Below are 16530 nucleotides of genomic sequence, written 5' to 3'. Positions count from 1 at the left end.
ATAAACAATAATAATTTTATTTAAAATCGTTTTGTAATATGATCTGCAGGTAGAAAGAAAGTGATGCTGGAGCAATTTAGTTAAGTGTAAGTCTAATAAAATGTGACTCTATCCAAATTCGTAATTGGCTTAAGCTAACTGAAGAAAACTAAAAGCCACACTCCCTTATCCACAACTTTTTTCATCCTGAGACACCAAACTCCAGACTTGGATCTGGAATTCAGACTTCATGAATATAAGGAAAAAAGGATAGTTTGGATACAAGAGCAACAAAAATCAATTTGCCCATATCAGCAAAGAAAAAAAAAATGGTAGCTATATAGTTTTACTTCAAAGATTTGAAATGTATCAGTTTACACACACACACAGTTGATTTGTGAAAGTTACTACATTGAAAAGAGCTTCCTAATAAAAATGAACCATAAGTGTTTACAATGTTAGTGACCACCGAGTTTTTTTTTTTTTTTCCCTTTCCTTACTCATGGATAACGATACTGTCAATTGTATCACATGAAACTATGAAGGATAATGGCTAGGTAATTACTTGTTTTTCTGCACGCCCATGTCATTACAAATTAGTGAAGTCTACCTCAAATTGTCAGCATCCAGCTCCATTGATCTCTTAGTTTCTAAAAGCAGGAAGTTACAGCGATGTGCAGTTAATGCTGGCAGCTGCAAATAGACTGCCTACAGGTCTGTTTTTGTAAAGAAAATTTTCAATTAGTGAAAGCCATGGGCATCCACTTTCAAAAAGAGGAAAAAGAACTTCCCTATAAATCTTTGATCTTTTCTGCTGCATCATGTTTTTCATGAAAGAGCGTTACAGTGCTCCTGCTTAAAAAGATTCTAGAAAATAATTTCATTTTCCAGCCAGTAAGATTAAAGACTTAGAGCTTATACTCAAATAATGGTACAGGAATGAAATGTTAAATTTATTTCATGTTTCTAACAGATTTGCTAGACTAAAATTAGTTAAGAAGTAATAAAATAAGAAAAAAAAACTATTCCTTTCACTTTTTAAAAATGAGTAGCATCAGTATTTGTAGATTGGTAAGGTGTGATCAGAATGTTCTGATCTTTCTTTATCTTGCCATCACTCTATGAAACTATTGATGTTTTCAGAGGTTTCCTTGATTTAAGCAATCTCCTTTCAAAAAAAAAAAATATGGTTTTCAATGTTTGCTGTTTTCCTGATAGGGGATAACTTTGTGATAGCAGAGGAAGGATAACTCTGGACCACTTCTTCTTTCCATCAGTTTTACATTTTTATATTGTATTACCTGACTAAAGAAAACAAAGCTGTTTGGTTCCTGTTATATGCAAGTTCTGAAGGATGTGGACATTCAATAGGACCATGCTTAGGAAGAGTTGTTAGAAACCATTAGAAAAGAACCATAATTTCAGATGAACTAAAACTGTCAAAGTGCTAAGAAAACATGAGTGCATCCTGGAAATAGGGCGAAAGAAGGTTCGTTGGAGCACTCTGAGTTGTCACTTTCAAGCATATGGCTTTGTGTGGAATGGGACAATCTGGGTTGAGAATTTTACCATCTCTGCAGTAAAAATAAATAAATATCACCTTATTACAAGTAAAAAAATATTATCATGTCTCCCCATTATAAGGTTTTAATAGTTAATCCCATCCTGTCTGGTATCCAAACAATTTTTTTTTTCTAAGTCTTATGTCCTTCACTTGGAGGAGAATAAAATGGGATTTCCCTGCAGTGCCCACTATGTGTCAGCATCCTGGGAACTAAGATGTGAATGGTTAGCAAACTCTGATTGCTAAACCAATAGTCTACTTTCTTTCCACAAACATGAGAAAACTTATGATAATTTTAACCATGGTTAGGAAAATCTATTAGTAACAACTTTATAGGTAACAGATTATAAACAGAAAACATCAAAATGTGAATGTTATGTAATGTAACGGCAATTTCAATCATAATGATTAATGTAACTTATTATTTATGCTGAACCAAGAAGAATAACAATTATAAATTACTTAAATTTTAAATTAGCTTTATTATTTTATTTGATTTAAATTGTAAATCACCTGTATGGGTTCAATCTTTCTGCTTTGTCTTTCTATAATTATGATAAACTCATACATTACAAAGAATAAAAGAAAATACTGGTACAGAAAATTTCTATTGAAAGCCAATAAAGAAAGAAAACTCCATACAGTTTTAGGGGAAAATAAATGACATCCCAATACTCTGTCATTTCTATTATCTGCTTATTCTTTCTTTTTACCTTTCAAACAAAAATATTCCTGGGGAACTACTCTAATATAGCAAACAAAAGAGATGGGAAAGAAAGTTCTCTTGAAATTAAAATTAGTGGCAATTATATCTTAAAAGGAGGAGATTTAGGCCCAGGCTATACTTTCTAAAGTGTATTTTTTTTAGAAAACAGTCATAAAGTGCTATAAGAAACTCCCACAAAAGTCTATCTGGTCAAAGAATCAAAGAAGTGAGAGTACTATCAGTGTTAATATATTCAAATACAGTCATTTTTTATTTTTGCTCTGCATGCCTAATTTAGGTATGTATCTCATAGCAATTCCCAAACTTCCTTAGATATGGTAACTTTTTCTATCAGATACATTCTTTTTTGTTTGTTTGTTTCTTCTTGGTGGTGGGGATTGCATCCAGGGCCTGGCACATATTAGGCAAGTTCTCTACCACTAAGCTACATATCCAGCCTGGATAACATTCATATTCTTGAATGTGCTGTTGAGCAACATATGGGAAACATTTTTTTTTTCCTTCAGGTAATGCAGACATTAAATATAAGACCATAACTGTATTATTTTCTTTGCTTTTTAAACATCTATCCATTCTGTTTTCTCATCTTGTTCTTTGTTTACTGCTTTTGTTTATCTTACTGTGATCTTGGGAAGTTAATGTTTCAAGGAAACAAGAGATTCTTTAAATATTCTTTACTAATGGTAAACTCATACATTATTATTATAAATAATAATATGTGTTCTTAAATGATTGTCTTCATTTTCCTATCTGTGTTCTGCTTTGCCACATTGAATATTTTTTCATACTAAACAATAAATCAGTTTAGCCAAATGTTTTAATTTTTGCATTTTAATTTGTGTTTAGATGAACACTATTTTATAAGTAATTGTTCTTAAAAATATAAGCTTGTTTCTAAATTGGTTTGAACATCTGACATACAGAAAACTTTAACCTGGTGGATTAAAAAATGATGTATTCCCTCTATACAAAGAAACTGATTACATGCCAAGCCTTTACAATTCTCTTATTCATAAATTGATCAAATGTTACAATCTTTAATTATGTTTTCTCTTTATCCAACTCAAGCATGAAAATATTCAAATGTTATTATTTTGTTTGTGAACAAGTTGCTAGACTTATATTTACTTTGCTAATTCTAGAGGCCCTTCTTAGTTGGTTCACCTTTAAAACCTGTGATTCTAAGTAAAGACATAAAAATAATTGTACTGTTGGTAAAATATAAAAATGTTTCTGCAGCAAACTACACCTTTTCTCATGAAGCACTTGTATTTTGAAAGTATTTTCCAGAGGGTTCCATGTCGGCAATTAATGGCAGAGTGCTTGGTGTGGGAGTCTCTGGAGAAGTGGAAAATTGGTTCTGCAAATTAGAGACTGAGAGCAAAAAACCAAAAAGAGCAGTCATAGATGGGTGACACTACCTTGGCAGCAAAGGTGAATGTGTGAGGACTGATAGCCAGATGCAGACAGATCATTTTATGTCTAATTGATTAAAAAAAAAAAAAAAAAAAAAACATAAGTAAGGCAGATACACTAGAGTTGTATCATGAAAACTGTCAGCATTCCTATTACTAAACATTCCTTTATTTTCTCGGTACACCAATGACTGTCACAATGAACTAACTATAAGCCAATACTTGGTGGGCTTGGCCTCAAGCCAGTAGCAATGTTTATTTTTTAAACCATGAAATGTACTTGGCCTTCTTCAGTTACCAAGAAAAGAAAAAGAAAAAAGGAAAACTCAGTTGGCACAAACTAATTTCATTTAGAAAACATGAATTATTATTCTGCCAAAACCTGGTCCTATTTGAATTGAGGCCTTGGTAAGGCAGAAATCCTTAAAGGGGCATTTTTTTTTTTTTTTTGGTACCAGTCATCATTTGTGTGTTCCATGAAAATCATACTCCCAACAGTATAGCTCAAAATATGTTTCTTATGAAATCAGATGATGGGATGGGATTTTTTTCCCAGCACAAATATGGTCCATTGTAATTTATTTTTATATAATGTATTAATATCAGGTTCCAAACTATCAAGGGCATAATATACCTTGACTAAAAAGTATTCCAAATACAGATTTACCAAATATATTAGGGCTAGGGCAAAGTCTAAATTCATTTACAATATATTTTTAAAAACAATTTAAACATGTATATGGAAATTCATCTTCTTTGAAGCTATTCTCAAATTTTGCTAAACATTCATTATTGTAGATGCTCTGAGTAAATTATAGAATAATGACAAAATTAGTACTTACTCTTTAGTAATTTATAAAAGCTAAAGGAGTTATCCCTTACAAAATCTTTTATATAATTTATCTCTATTTTTTTCCTAAATTCTAGCCAGACACAATGTTTGGTTGCAAAATTTGAAAAAGGAAACTGAGTCCTGAAACATTTTCTTTATTGGAAATAAATTGGAAAATACTTCTTGGTCTTAAATTTAAACTAATTACTACTCTTGTTTGATATGACATACATTTGCCATTAAATAATTTGCATAAAATTTCAAATGCTCAGAAAATAACTAGAATAAATATGCACACATTGAACTATTTTTTTCTATGTTAACTACAATTTCTAAGTAGCCATCTGATCACAAGCAGTACTTATGTCATCTAATGAATTATCAATATGAAAACATAATTCTGTTTCTTAGAGATAATACTTTTGATTCAGTGGGTGAGTGCCTATTATGAGCTTATATCATGGTAGATATTTTTATATACATCACCTTATTCAAGTCCTGACAATCACCTAAGAAATTGAACAGTCTCATAACATAGATATGAATGGCAGGAAAGTTTGGATGATTTTTCTAGTTAGCTGCAAAATGAAAATTTAAGTCTATAACTTTCTGATTTTAAAGTCCACGTTTCCAATTTTATTTAGCATATTGTAGGCTCAATACCAATAAAAAAAGATTTGCTTCTCTTTATGGCATCATATTGCAACATGGTGTTTACCTTAATGGTAAAAGACTTTTCATCATGTTTAATTTATTTACTCTACTATTACATCCCTAGATGTAAATAATAATTAATATATTTAATATTAAAGTTGTTTAGAATCTCTCTATTTTCTGTTGGTTAATTTGGACTTATAATGTTAATTAGGTATAAAATAACTAACAATAAAATAATAACTATATAGCATGATTATGCACTTATTGTATGCATAATTGTGAACAGCAGTCTAGAAATGTCAGAGATAGTAAAAAAAAGAAAGTCATTATTTCTGTTTAGACTTAGAAATCTGAAACTTTGTGATCTAAATTCTGCTAATCTTCCCCTCTGCAAGAATCCTGAGCTTCTCTATACTATGATGATATTTTTTTAAACAAGCATAGTCAGTGAAAATTGGAAATAATTACATATTTCTTGAACTATGAGCTTACAATTATTCATTTTCTTAGGCACTGAAGTTTATCCCCTAATGGACTATGTAAAAATACCGATTTACTTTGACTATTTTCAATTGAGGCTGTTAATGTTTCCAACATGGACTGGGGATGTGGCTCAAGCAGTAGCGCGCTCGCCTGGCATGCGTGCGGCCGGGGTTCCATCCTCAGCACCACATTCAAACAAAGATGTTGTGTCCGCCGGAAAAAAAAAAAAAAAACTAAAAAATAAATATTAAAAAAATTCTCTCTCTCTCTTTAAGAAAAAATGTTTCCAACATTTCTCTGCCTCTGGTTCATAGTTTTATTTATTTATTTATGTGTGTGTGTGTGTGTGTTCTTTGGAAGTAAGGGGTGAATTGTCAGCTGATTTAGCATTTATTAGGGATCAATCATCTTATTTATACTTGAACCAGAAAAAGCTACCCTATTATACAGAAATGAGGGATGCCCCCAACATTTTTTTTGTGTGTGAACATCTTCCTCCTCTGACTACAATAGAATGTAGAATTTTTTTACAAAAATAATTTACAATAATATTAAATTTAAAATAATTTTAAAATATTATTTTATATATTTTAATTGTCTAGACTTTGGACAATTCCATCAATCCATTAAAAAGTGCCTGCTCTATTTAACTCTATCTAGGTAATAGATCCTTTATAAATCCCCAAGGCCTCATCAACCCTTCCATTTACTTTAAAATGGTTAAGAGATTTGGATCACACCTTCATAAAATAAGTGTCTTTCTTTCCTTTTTAAAGTCCTCAACATTTTAATGGAAACTCTGTGATATAGTATGAAAGCAGAAGTAAAATCAAGGAGAAACAAGTGTCCCAGGTGGAGCACCCTCCAGACCCTCCTGCAAATGTGACAGACTAGCAGGTATCCTGACTCAGAGTTAAAACAGAATGACAGAAGATGAGTTTCATTGGCCTTGTTTCTAATTCCTCCTGCAACCTGTCAGCTCTACCAGTGCATGCATGATTTAGAGATATGGATGTGAGCCAACTGGCCCACAATCAATCTCTACAAGAAAAAGGTGATACTGCAATTCAAAAGGAGAGACAGAGGTGATTTAGGAACACTTGAAGAAAATTGCTCACCCTTAAACCATAGAGGTTCTTAAGCTTGAGATGTTACTAAATCAAAAGTACTTAGAGTCTGATTTAGGAAAATTTCAGCTATGATCTGTAGGACAATACTGAATTGAAATGGGCCATCTACATGAGCTATGCTAAACCATGAAGATATGTATATATGAGCAAATTCATTAATCTTTTAGGAAGTGAACAAACCCAACATTAATTATTATTATTATTTCATTTTTGAGATGGGTCTCATTATGTTGCCCAAGCTATCTTGAACTCCAAATATCAAATAATCCTCCTGTGTCAGCTACCTGAGTAGCTGGGACTACAGGCACACACCATCACACAGGGCTAAAATAATAATTTTAACAAAATCATTTTATAATATAGAATTGAAAAGCTTGAACCTAGGGAAAATATCCTAACAAAAGGCAAATAATATTTTTTGAGTTTTACTAGGAATAAGATTTTAATGTTGAGCAAATAGAAATTGACTCCACTTTCATAGAGCTTACAATCAAGATCTATGATGCCCAATAGAACTTTGCACAGTGAGGGAAATATCTTTTTTTTTTCTGCTCTAATACTGTAGCAAGTAGATGTAAAGGACTATTAAGCACTTGGCACTTGAAATGTGGCTAGTTTGAATGCAGAACTGAAATTTAAATTTTTTAAATTAATTAAATTTGTATAGGTAGAGTGACTAACAGCTACTGAATTGGCCAGCATAAATCCAGACAGACCTTACTATAGCAATTGAGAAAATATATAATTGCTCATTAACACAAAGTTTCTGAAGGTAAAGTGATTGTGAACCATAAAGTTGAGGGACTCTACTAACTTGGGCCAGGTTGTTCAGGAAAGTTTCCTGAGGAAGTCCATCTCAGGTTAAGTTCTGAGGAGTGAATAGGAAGTATTGGCCCTGGGATATGAGGGGAAGCACAGTGAGCAACATATGCAAAATGGTGCATGAAGGGGAGCCCATTCCACACAGGCATTACAGCTGGATTACACTCTCCACTCTGCCAGAGTCACCTCTGCATCTGAATTCAAAGGGGAGAGCAATTGGTTAGAGGTGTAGGCAGCATTCAGTTCTTGTAGGGCTTTCTAGAACATAAATATATATATATATATATATATATATATATATATATATATATATATATATATAGCCTTTATAAAAAATAAAGCTACTGAATATTTTAAAGCAGAAAATTATTATATTTGTGTTTATTCAAGATCACTGTCAGTGCAGTGGAGAGAGAGAGAGAGAGAGAGAGAGAGAGGAATAGAAGCAAGCAGTAGATGCTATGACAAAGAATTGCAAGTCATGGAAGTATTCCAGCAAGACAGGAGCTTAGCAGGACTAAGAAGACAGTAATACAGAGGAGAGAAGTGGATGTTTTCTGAGGTTTTGGAAAGTAAAACCAATAGTATCTGATAAATTGGATCTGGGGCAAGGAAAAACCAAGTATCAGTGTGAAACCTCAGGACTGGATGGATGGCAGGGTTATTCACAAATGAAAGAAACTGGAAGACATTCCCTTCTGGGTATAGACATGATTGTTTCAAATATCAACTTTGTGAGTTTGTACTGGCTTTGTGATATTTGAGGGTGACATCATCAAATAGATACTCAGGCACAGAGATCAGAAGATATTTCTGGTTAAAAAATTCAAATAACTTGAGAGTCATTTGTGTGTCAATTAAAAAGCTTATGGGCAAGTAAGTAGTTTCACAGGGTGAGAGGACAAAGTAAGAAGAGAAAAGCATTTGAATTGAGCCATTCATAATTCCAAAGTTTCATTTATTTTCTGTATTGATTTAATGTTTTAATTAACTTTTGTCTCTAGGCCATCTCAAGTTATCTTAGATTTTGAATACCTAATTTTTTGAGCTGTATTTACTGTGGCTCATTTACTCCCAAGTTAGAAATTGTAGGAAGTCGCTAACCTAGGGTATCCTTCTTCATGCATGTGTAAAGTTTATAATTTTTTCTCCCCTTTGCCTTCCTTAAATTTTCAGTCAAAATTCCTATTCCCTCAAATTGCAATTAAGCTATTCTAATAAAAAATTACAGTTATATAACAAACCAATTTTTTAAAAGGATACTAGTTTTTCATCCCAATACATATGAAGTTATTCAATAAATAGAAGTACATTCTTATCATTAAATTTCTGGAAGGGGAAATAATGATAATGACCTAAGGATTGCTAACAATCCTTCTTCTACCACCACCCCAGCATTTTTCCCCATTGCAATTTTTTTTTCTATGCATTTTGTGGTCATAAAGCACTCTTGAATCAGCTACAATTCCTCAAGGCAACAATAATCCATACCTACCTCAGAACCTCTTTCCAGTAGTCATTCTCAGGTACCAACATCCCCATTAGTAGGTTCACATAGGCAAAACAAGAAATGCTTCAGCCATTTACTTCTGCTATTTTGGCATTGTAGGGTTTGCTGGAATGTCTTCCTGGTAAGTTTTTGAAACAAGGGAACTGATGACTGGTATTATTTTCAAGTTGACTCTTTTTCAGAATCACTCAAAATATTTGGAAAAGGAGTTTGAAAGTGTCTAGTGATCATGTGATAAAACAGCAAATAAATAGTTTGTTATAAATTTATAATTGCAAACATCTTATAATTTGTCATTTTAGTAATTTGTGAATAAAATTTTAAGATACTACAGTATTGTTTTATATATATATTTATGTGTATGTATATATATGTATATATATATATATATATATGCTTGTATATCGTTTAATACATTTATAAAACCTACAGTGTAGACTCACAGGCTCATTATTATATTATTTCTTTGCTAATGACAAACTCTTCAAAAATGAGTAGATTAAAACAGTAACCTAATCATTTAGTGTATGACTGCTTTTTAACTAGTTGCATTGAATTCAGCTGATTATTTTCCTGGAGTCTTCCAGGTTTACTCATGCCTCTATAGTCAGATACTAGGTTAGCAAGAGATTCCACAGAGTCTCTGATCCTCCACAAACCTATCTCTGGGTTGTCCATATGGTTGCAATGTCAGAGATTCCAAGAACAAGAGAAAGTGTGTAATGCCTCTTAAAACTCAAATTTAAAACTTGTGAATTTTGACTCCCCCACTTTCTGTTTGTCCTAAAAAGTCACTAGGCCAGCTCAGATTCAAGAAGTGGAGACACACTTGGAAAGGGGGAAAAATCCATGTCCAATTTTTTGAAACATGTATCATAGACTTGCAAAATAAAATTCTTTTTTTAACAGTTATTTTGTAAAGATTTTTTTATGTTTCCTACTTAGTTCTGGTTTTTGTCTTCTCTCTCCAATTCTATTAAGTTGTATGTTGTCATATTCATGGGGAAAAGAACATATCTGTATGGTTTTCCATGTTTCATGTCCAACAGAGTGCAACAAGCCTTGGACCTTGTCAGGAAACTTACATTAAGTGCACTGTGCATTTCTGGTATTATTACTATATACCTATTCTGCCATTCATTACTATGCAATGGCTCTTTCTGTCCTGTAACTTCTTGACTGGAGCCATTTTATTGCGCTCATTTTTGTAGACTTTGCAGTTGGAACTATGCCTGGATATAGTGAAGCATTAATAATTCTTACATAATAATTGCATGAACAATTAAATAAATAATATTCTAGAGCTAAATTTCCCCTGAATAGAGAATTAAAACTTAAACTAAAGAAAATAATATAATGAAGCCATTCTTCAGAAATTATTAGACCTTAGTGTTATATTTAGTACAAAGACTAAATTTTTAATGAGAAAAGCAAAAAATTAACATGTCCGCTCCTCATCTTTCTCTCTCCTCTAGGGCCTCAAGAATATATATTGACTCACCTGGATTTTTCCCTGAACTGTGCATTTTTTCAGTAATTATACCAGCATTTAGTTGAGTTCATGGTACTTTCTTTGATTATCATGAAATAATTAAGTAACCATTTATCCATTTTTTTTTTGCACACACACCTGGTTTGGTGTATATTTTCTTGGTGTCCTTTTCTACTCCCAAATTAATATAACCTGGACTATAAAATATGTGATTATCATAGATAAAAACTGCATTGAATGTGATGTCAAAAGGTTGAAAAATCACCCCTATAGTATTGTGATCGTACATAATTTTGGACACTGGACCAAGCCACATAACATCACTATACCATTATACCATGTTTTCACTGCTGTTCAAGACTTTTGTCTAATAGACCTCAGAAAGAACTAGAAAGAACATGAAGCACCTCAACTAAAGGTCACCAGAGAGTGGCTTGTGCATAAACAAATTCCTTTGAGCTGTTGCTACCATAACCAATAAATAATTTATTAAGAAAATGGAAAACCTCCCCAGAGATTATGACAAAATCATTGGGTTAAAATGCATGACAAAAATGGCATTAAACCTTTTACCTAGGGAGAGGAGTGTTCCTTGGCCTCTCTGCACTTTTGCCTTCTGCCCTTTCACAGCTGACCTAAAGTGACAGAATCTGTGTGTTCCTAATGGAGTTGGGCTGTGGGAACAAGCTACTTAATCCTGGAATGTGATAGCAATGGTGAGTCCCAGTGGTGCACAAGCAAGGCAAAAGTGTAAGTGAAATTACAAGGTGTGTGCTGATTTTATATTTCAATATGCACTTTCATAGAGAGTTTCTTGTCTCAATAACATATCACCTAGCCAACTCAACATTTTGCTTATAGTTTAATTAGTAAAATTTCCTTCAAGTCAAATTTTTAAAAGTCAGACTGCACATTATTTAGTGAATGCAGTTGGCAGGGCAAGTAGTATGATTTTCTTTGTTTCAAAATGCAAATCTGCACATACAGGGTTCTGTAAAGCTATCAGGCCAAGGCTTTATATAACTTCCAAAGAATAATAGCAGATTCTAATGTAGAATGAAATTCTCCGGATAAATATGATTAACAAATTTTCCAAAAAGTTTTTTTGACTGGATTTTTTTCATAAACCCATAACTTTTGTGGTTGCTAACTTTTAAACCTCTTTCTATCCAAATTTTGAGTGGATCTATCCAGAAACAAACAAACAAAACAAAAACCAAAGCAAAACAAACAAACAAGAATAATGAGGCTGGGCCTGGAGGAGGTGAAGCTAAAGATTCTGTATGATATCCTATGACAGTGAAATGAGATGCTGGGATATGTGACATGCTTTCACGGAAAAAAAAAAATCTCCAGAATTACATGCATGGCTTTAGCATCTAAATATGCAGGCAGACAGTCATAATTCACTGAGAAGCTAGCTCATTGATATTTTAGTTTCTCTAATGCTTTGAGTATACACTTCATCTTTCCTATTTTCATTACAAGCTTTTCCTCTTTTTTTTTTTTTTTGCTGTTTTTCCCAGGAGAACCACCATGAAGGGCATGGGATTCTCTCATTCCTCTGGACTCGTCAGCATTTGTACCTACAACTACAAAAAATAAGAACTGAACAACAATGACAAGGACAGATTGCTTTTCCCCCTTAGCAATAATAATTATTTTTTTCTTTTAAAAATATTAAATAAGTTTCCTTTTGGATATCATGGCCTTTATTGGGGTCTGTTAAACACAAGGGTCTAAAAGTAACATTAATAGAAAAAACTTGGAAACATTAAATAAAAGAAGCAATTTAGGACTGAAAAGAAGAGAGCTTCATTCTTCCTTAGATTCCCATTTCTCTGGATGCCTGGACAGGGATACTTCCATTCCTTACTTAATGTCTAAACTATCACCTAATGATAAAATCTACTCACATGAGGAAATATAACATTATGCATTTCACTACTTGTCACTGTAGAAATTGAACTTTTTTCTTCCTTGTATTTCATACCTATCTATCTAGACTCTTTGTTTGGAGTCAAAGAAAATTCAAGCCTCTGAAACTTAGGAGGAAAAAAGTAGCATACCTTTGCAAATGATTAAAAAAAAAACTGTCTTAGGGAAATCTGTCATTTTTCTCTCAAACACTTTCTACATTCCCTCATTTCTCCTGTGTCTGTTTGCCAGAAACAGACCAGCAGGTATTTTTACTTATCAATAAGTGTGAAACTATACGCACATGGTGTTCGTGTATGTTTTTTTCCCCTCTTTCATTTTTAACAAGAGCTAACTAACTACCTCTAGGTGAGTTTTTAGTTTTTGGAGAATTGAAGACCATGGCAGGTTGGTAACAAAATTTAAATATTTAGGCAATTTTGTTCATCACAGATTTTGAATTAATTATATTAGTCACCCTCTCCAGTTTAATAAAACACTGAGAAGTAGACAGGAAGAACAGAGAACTTTTTTTTCCTCCTTTTTAAAATTCTTCTTCCCACAGGGAAACTACTGTTCTCTTATAACCACCAGAAAAAGGGAAATCTGGATGATATGAATCAAATTGTACTGCCTTCATTGATTCATTTATTTATCTTGTATCTCTCATATAGACACAGATATATTTAATAAACTATCTTCTAGATTGTGCAGATAAGGCAGTGAAAAAGAAAAACAGGGTGCTTACAATTTGGGGGGTGTGGAGAGAATGAATACTTCCTCAAGGACATTTGTGGTAGTTAAATGAGGTAGAGTTTCTGGGACCAGTAATAAAGGGTGAAATATAGAAGGGAACAAGGGATTGAGTAGTTAATAAGACTTTTTTTTTCTTTTTTTGTGGTAGTGGGAACTGAATCCAGGGACACTTTATCTCTAATCCTCATTCTCAGCCCTTTTCCCTTTAATTTTTTTTTTTTTTTGAGACACATTCTTGGTAAGTTGCTGAGGCTACACTCAAACTTGTGATCCTCCTGCCTCATCCTCTGAAGATTACAGGCATTTGCCACTGTGCACTTACTAAGTTTCTTTGTTCAGTTGAACCCTTTTCTAGTAATATATAAAATTTCCTTAATAAACCTCACCTTTGGAGAATGAGTCAGTGCATTGTCTGATTCTACGATTTTTTTTTCCCTATCGACCACTAAATGGCTGTTACTTGCTTTCTTCTCTTCTTTCCTTGCTAAATCTCTAAAGTATGCCACTCCCTTTCAAATTGCTTCAATATGTTCTAGAAGTTCATCTTCTTAGAATTGCAACCTCTGATCCCATGCACTTTCAAAATATTTCCTTTTGAAGTCATCAGAGTTCTAATTCATAGGGTGTAGACCCTTCTTACACTGAGTATTCCTCCCTTCAGGATGGAATTGACCAATTCTGGGGGTTATATGTTCTGTGTTGTGTGACCCCTAGTAAGCTTCTTTTCCTGTACAACATAAGCCTGACTCAGTGTTCTGTGAGAGAGTCAGAGATAGCTGCTTATTTCAGGTGTTTGTTCTTGTATTTATATATAAATAGAAGTTTTTTATTTTTATTTTTAAATTTGTATATGACAGTGGAATGCATAACAATTCACATTACACATATAGAGCACAATTTTTTATATCTCTTGCTATATACAAGGTATATTCACATGAATTCATGTCTTCATACATATACTTTGGATAATGATGACCATCACATTCCACCATCATTTAAATAGAAGTTTTCATGAACTTTTCCCTGCTTATGCTATACGTGTGGCTCATGGATGATTTTATTTATCACCTTAATTACCTGCACTGCTTGTGAAAGATAAATGTGGATGGATATACTTGGGTTCAGTCAGTCACAGGGAGCTACAATATAAAAACTTTTATGGCTAAATAACTGGCTAATCTATCACTTATTATTTCTTACTCACTTTAGGATACCCAAATTGCCTATTTCATATGCTTGGAAATCTAAGAGATTTCCTTTATTTTATCCCTTTGCTTGTAAAATACCTGATTCTATATTTACCCATAAGTGTAAGTTTGACATTCTCCTTCAACAGAACACTAATTTCAGCTAGTTCTTTCATGGCTCAATATATGTGGTAGATGCCAGCACATAATATACTCTAACATTAATTTGGTCTTAAAATTATGCTTTTGAGCCAATTATCCATGTTTGAAAACTCTTCTACATGGATTTAAGCCAATGATACCCACCTATAAACAACTCCCACATTTTGTGTACCCTCACTCACAACTATATGGATCAACTCTAATGACCTTGTAATGAAAGAATTCAAGATCTAGGAAGGCAGTACTTTTGTAGTGGCTAGAACATGGTCTTTCACATCAAAATAATTTATTTCAGTTTAGTCTTACCATTATCTATCTTCTCTAAATTATTACATTATATCAGTTCATATTTTTAATTCTAAAGCAGATATCAGCATATCTATTCCATGGAATATTTGTCCTATTTGAAAAATCATCTAGCAAAATATTTAGGTAGAAAACATACAATCAGAAAAGGATTTGTACCTTTATTTCCTCTTCGGAAAAACTGAAATTGTTTATCAATGCATAATCACGCTACCATCATTTCTCCTATAGTCATGTTCTTTTAAAAATACAGGAGGCCATTGTTTTGGACTAAGTTCCTGTACTAGGTCCCAATGGACCAGATCAAACCCAATCACTCATGCTAAATGCCACATAATCCAACTGAAACTTAAAGGAAGAAATTAGATCTTAAAACAGGCCAGTTTTTTTCTGAAAACTGGATATTCCAGTCTACCTGAGTCAGCAATAAAGACATCTCCTCTGCTTTAACCCTTACAAAAAGGTAAGCTGAAGTAAAATTGTATTAAACAATTAGTGGTTTTTTTTTTTTTCTATTGCTGTTGTGTTTTCCCCAGTTCAAAAAACCCATGGCTCTGCCATTTCCCACTAGAAGTTCTCATTCTAGTTTATAGAATAGTTGTTTGCCTGAATTGTGGATTGCAAATAAAAACCAAAGAGATCTGTAGGTAAATTTGTGGTAGTTTTGCCTTTTGATGTTACTATCATTTAATTCATCTAATTTTTACTTTCTGTTATTTGAGAGAAAGTGATCATAATGCTTTCAGTTGAATGTTTATTAAGGATTTCACAAATACAGGTATTGTAGTAATTGATAATTTAGTGTGCAACATTGTTATTTCAATCTTTAAACTCTGAAAATGTGGTAAAAAAGAACTAGTTTCCATTTCCAGTTGCTGAGGGAATTCCAATTACTTTGTTCTCTACAATTAAGTCTTTATACATCAAAAAGTGTATTTTCTGTAAGCTCATCATCACAGATTTATAGGTATAAGACTTTAAATAAAATAATTCTAAATTAAATAAATGGAACAGAACCACTGGTGGGATTTGTAATATCTAAGAACTATCTCAAAATGTACTTTGCAGATTGCTTCTTTTTTTTAATGAATATGATTTTTTATGTCAAGTAACACTTCTGCACTTTAAAAAAAAATCAATGTTTCTTATGAAACACACTTGATACTATTTCTGGGAATACTAGATCTGGCATAACCTAGTTAAAATAGTATAGTTTACTTAAATAGTTGCATAGTCCTTTCAGACTATACTGCCACTCACTACATGCAGAAAGAAACAATGGTCTTCCTTCTTTGGGAAACATCAAAGATACCTTAAAAAAATATTTTGAAAGTAGTTTTCACTCTCCTTTTCATTAAAGTCCTGCTGCATAATCATTCCTTGGCTACCTGAATGCATCTTGGATTTGAAAAACTAAAGTTGGGGAAGGGGTGAAGGGATAAAAGGGATAAAGAGACATATTCCAATGCAGAACCCACTGAAAAATCCTCTCAACAAGCAGAATGGATTGAAAAATTCAAGCATGACTAAAAAGTACATTCCCCACTAGTCAGTAGCTTTTGCTTCCTATTCGTCACTGCCACCTTGGAGA

Source organism: Marmota monax, unplaced genomic scaffold (assembly GCF_021218885.2).
Source record: "Marmota monax isolate L192 unplaced genomic scaffold, Marmota_monax_Labrador192_F-V1.1 WCK01_AAM20220418_F8-fsc00048, whole genome shotgun sequence".
Lineage (NCBI taxonomy): Eukaryota > Metazoa > Chordata > Mammalia > Rodentia > Sciuridae > Marmota > Marmota monax.
This window is presented reverse-complemented; position numbering follows the sequence as displayed.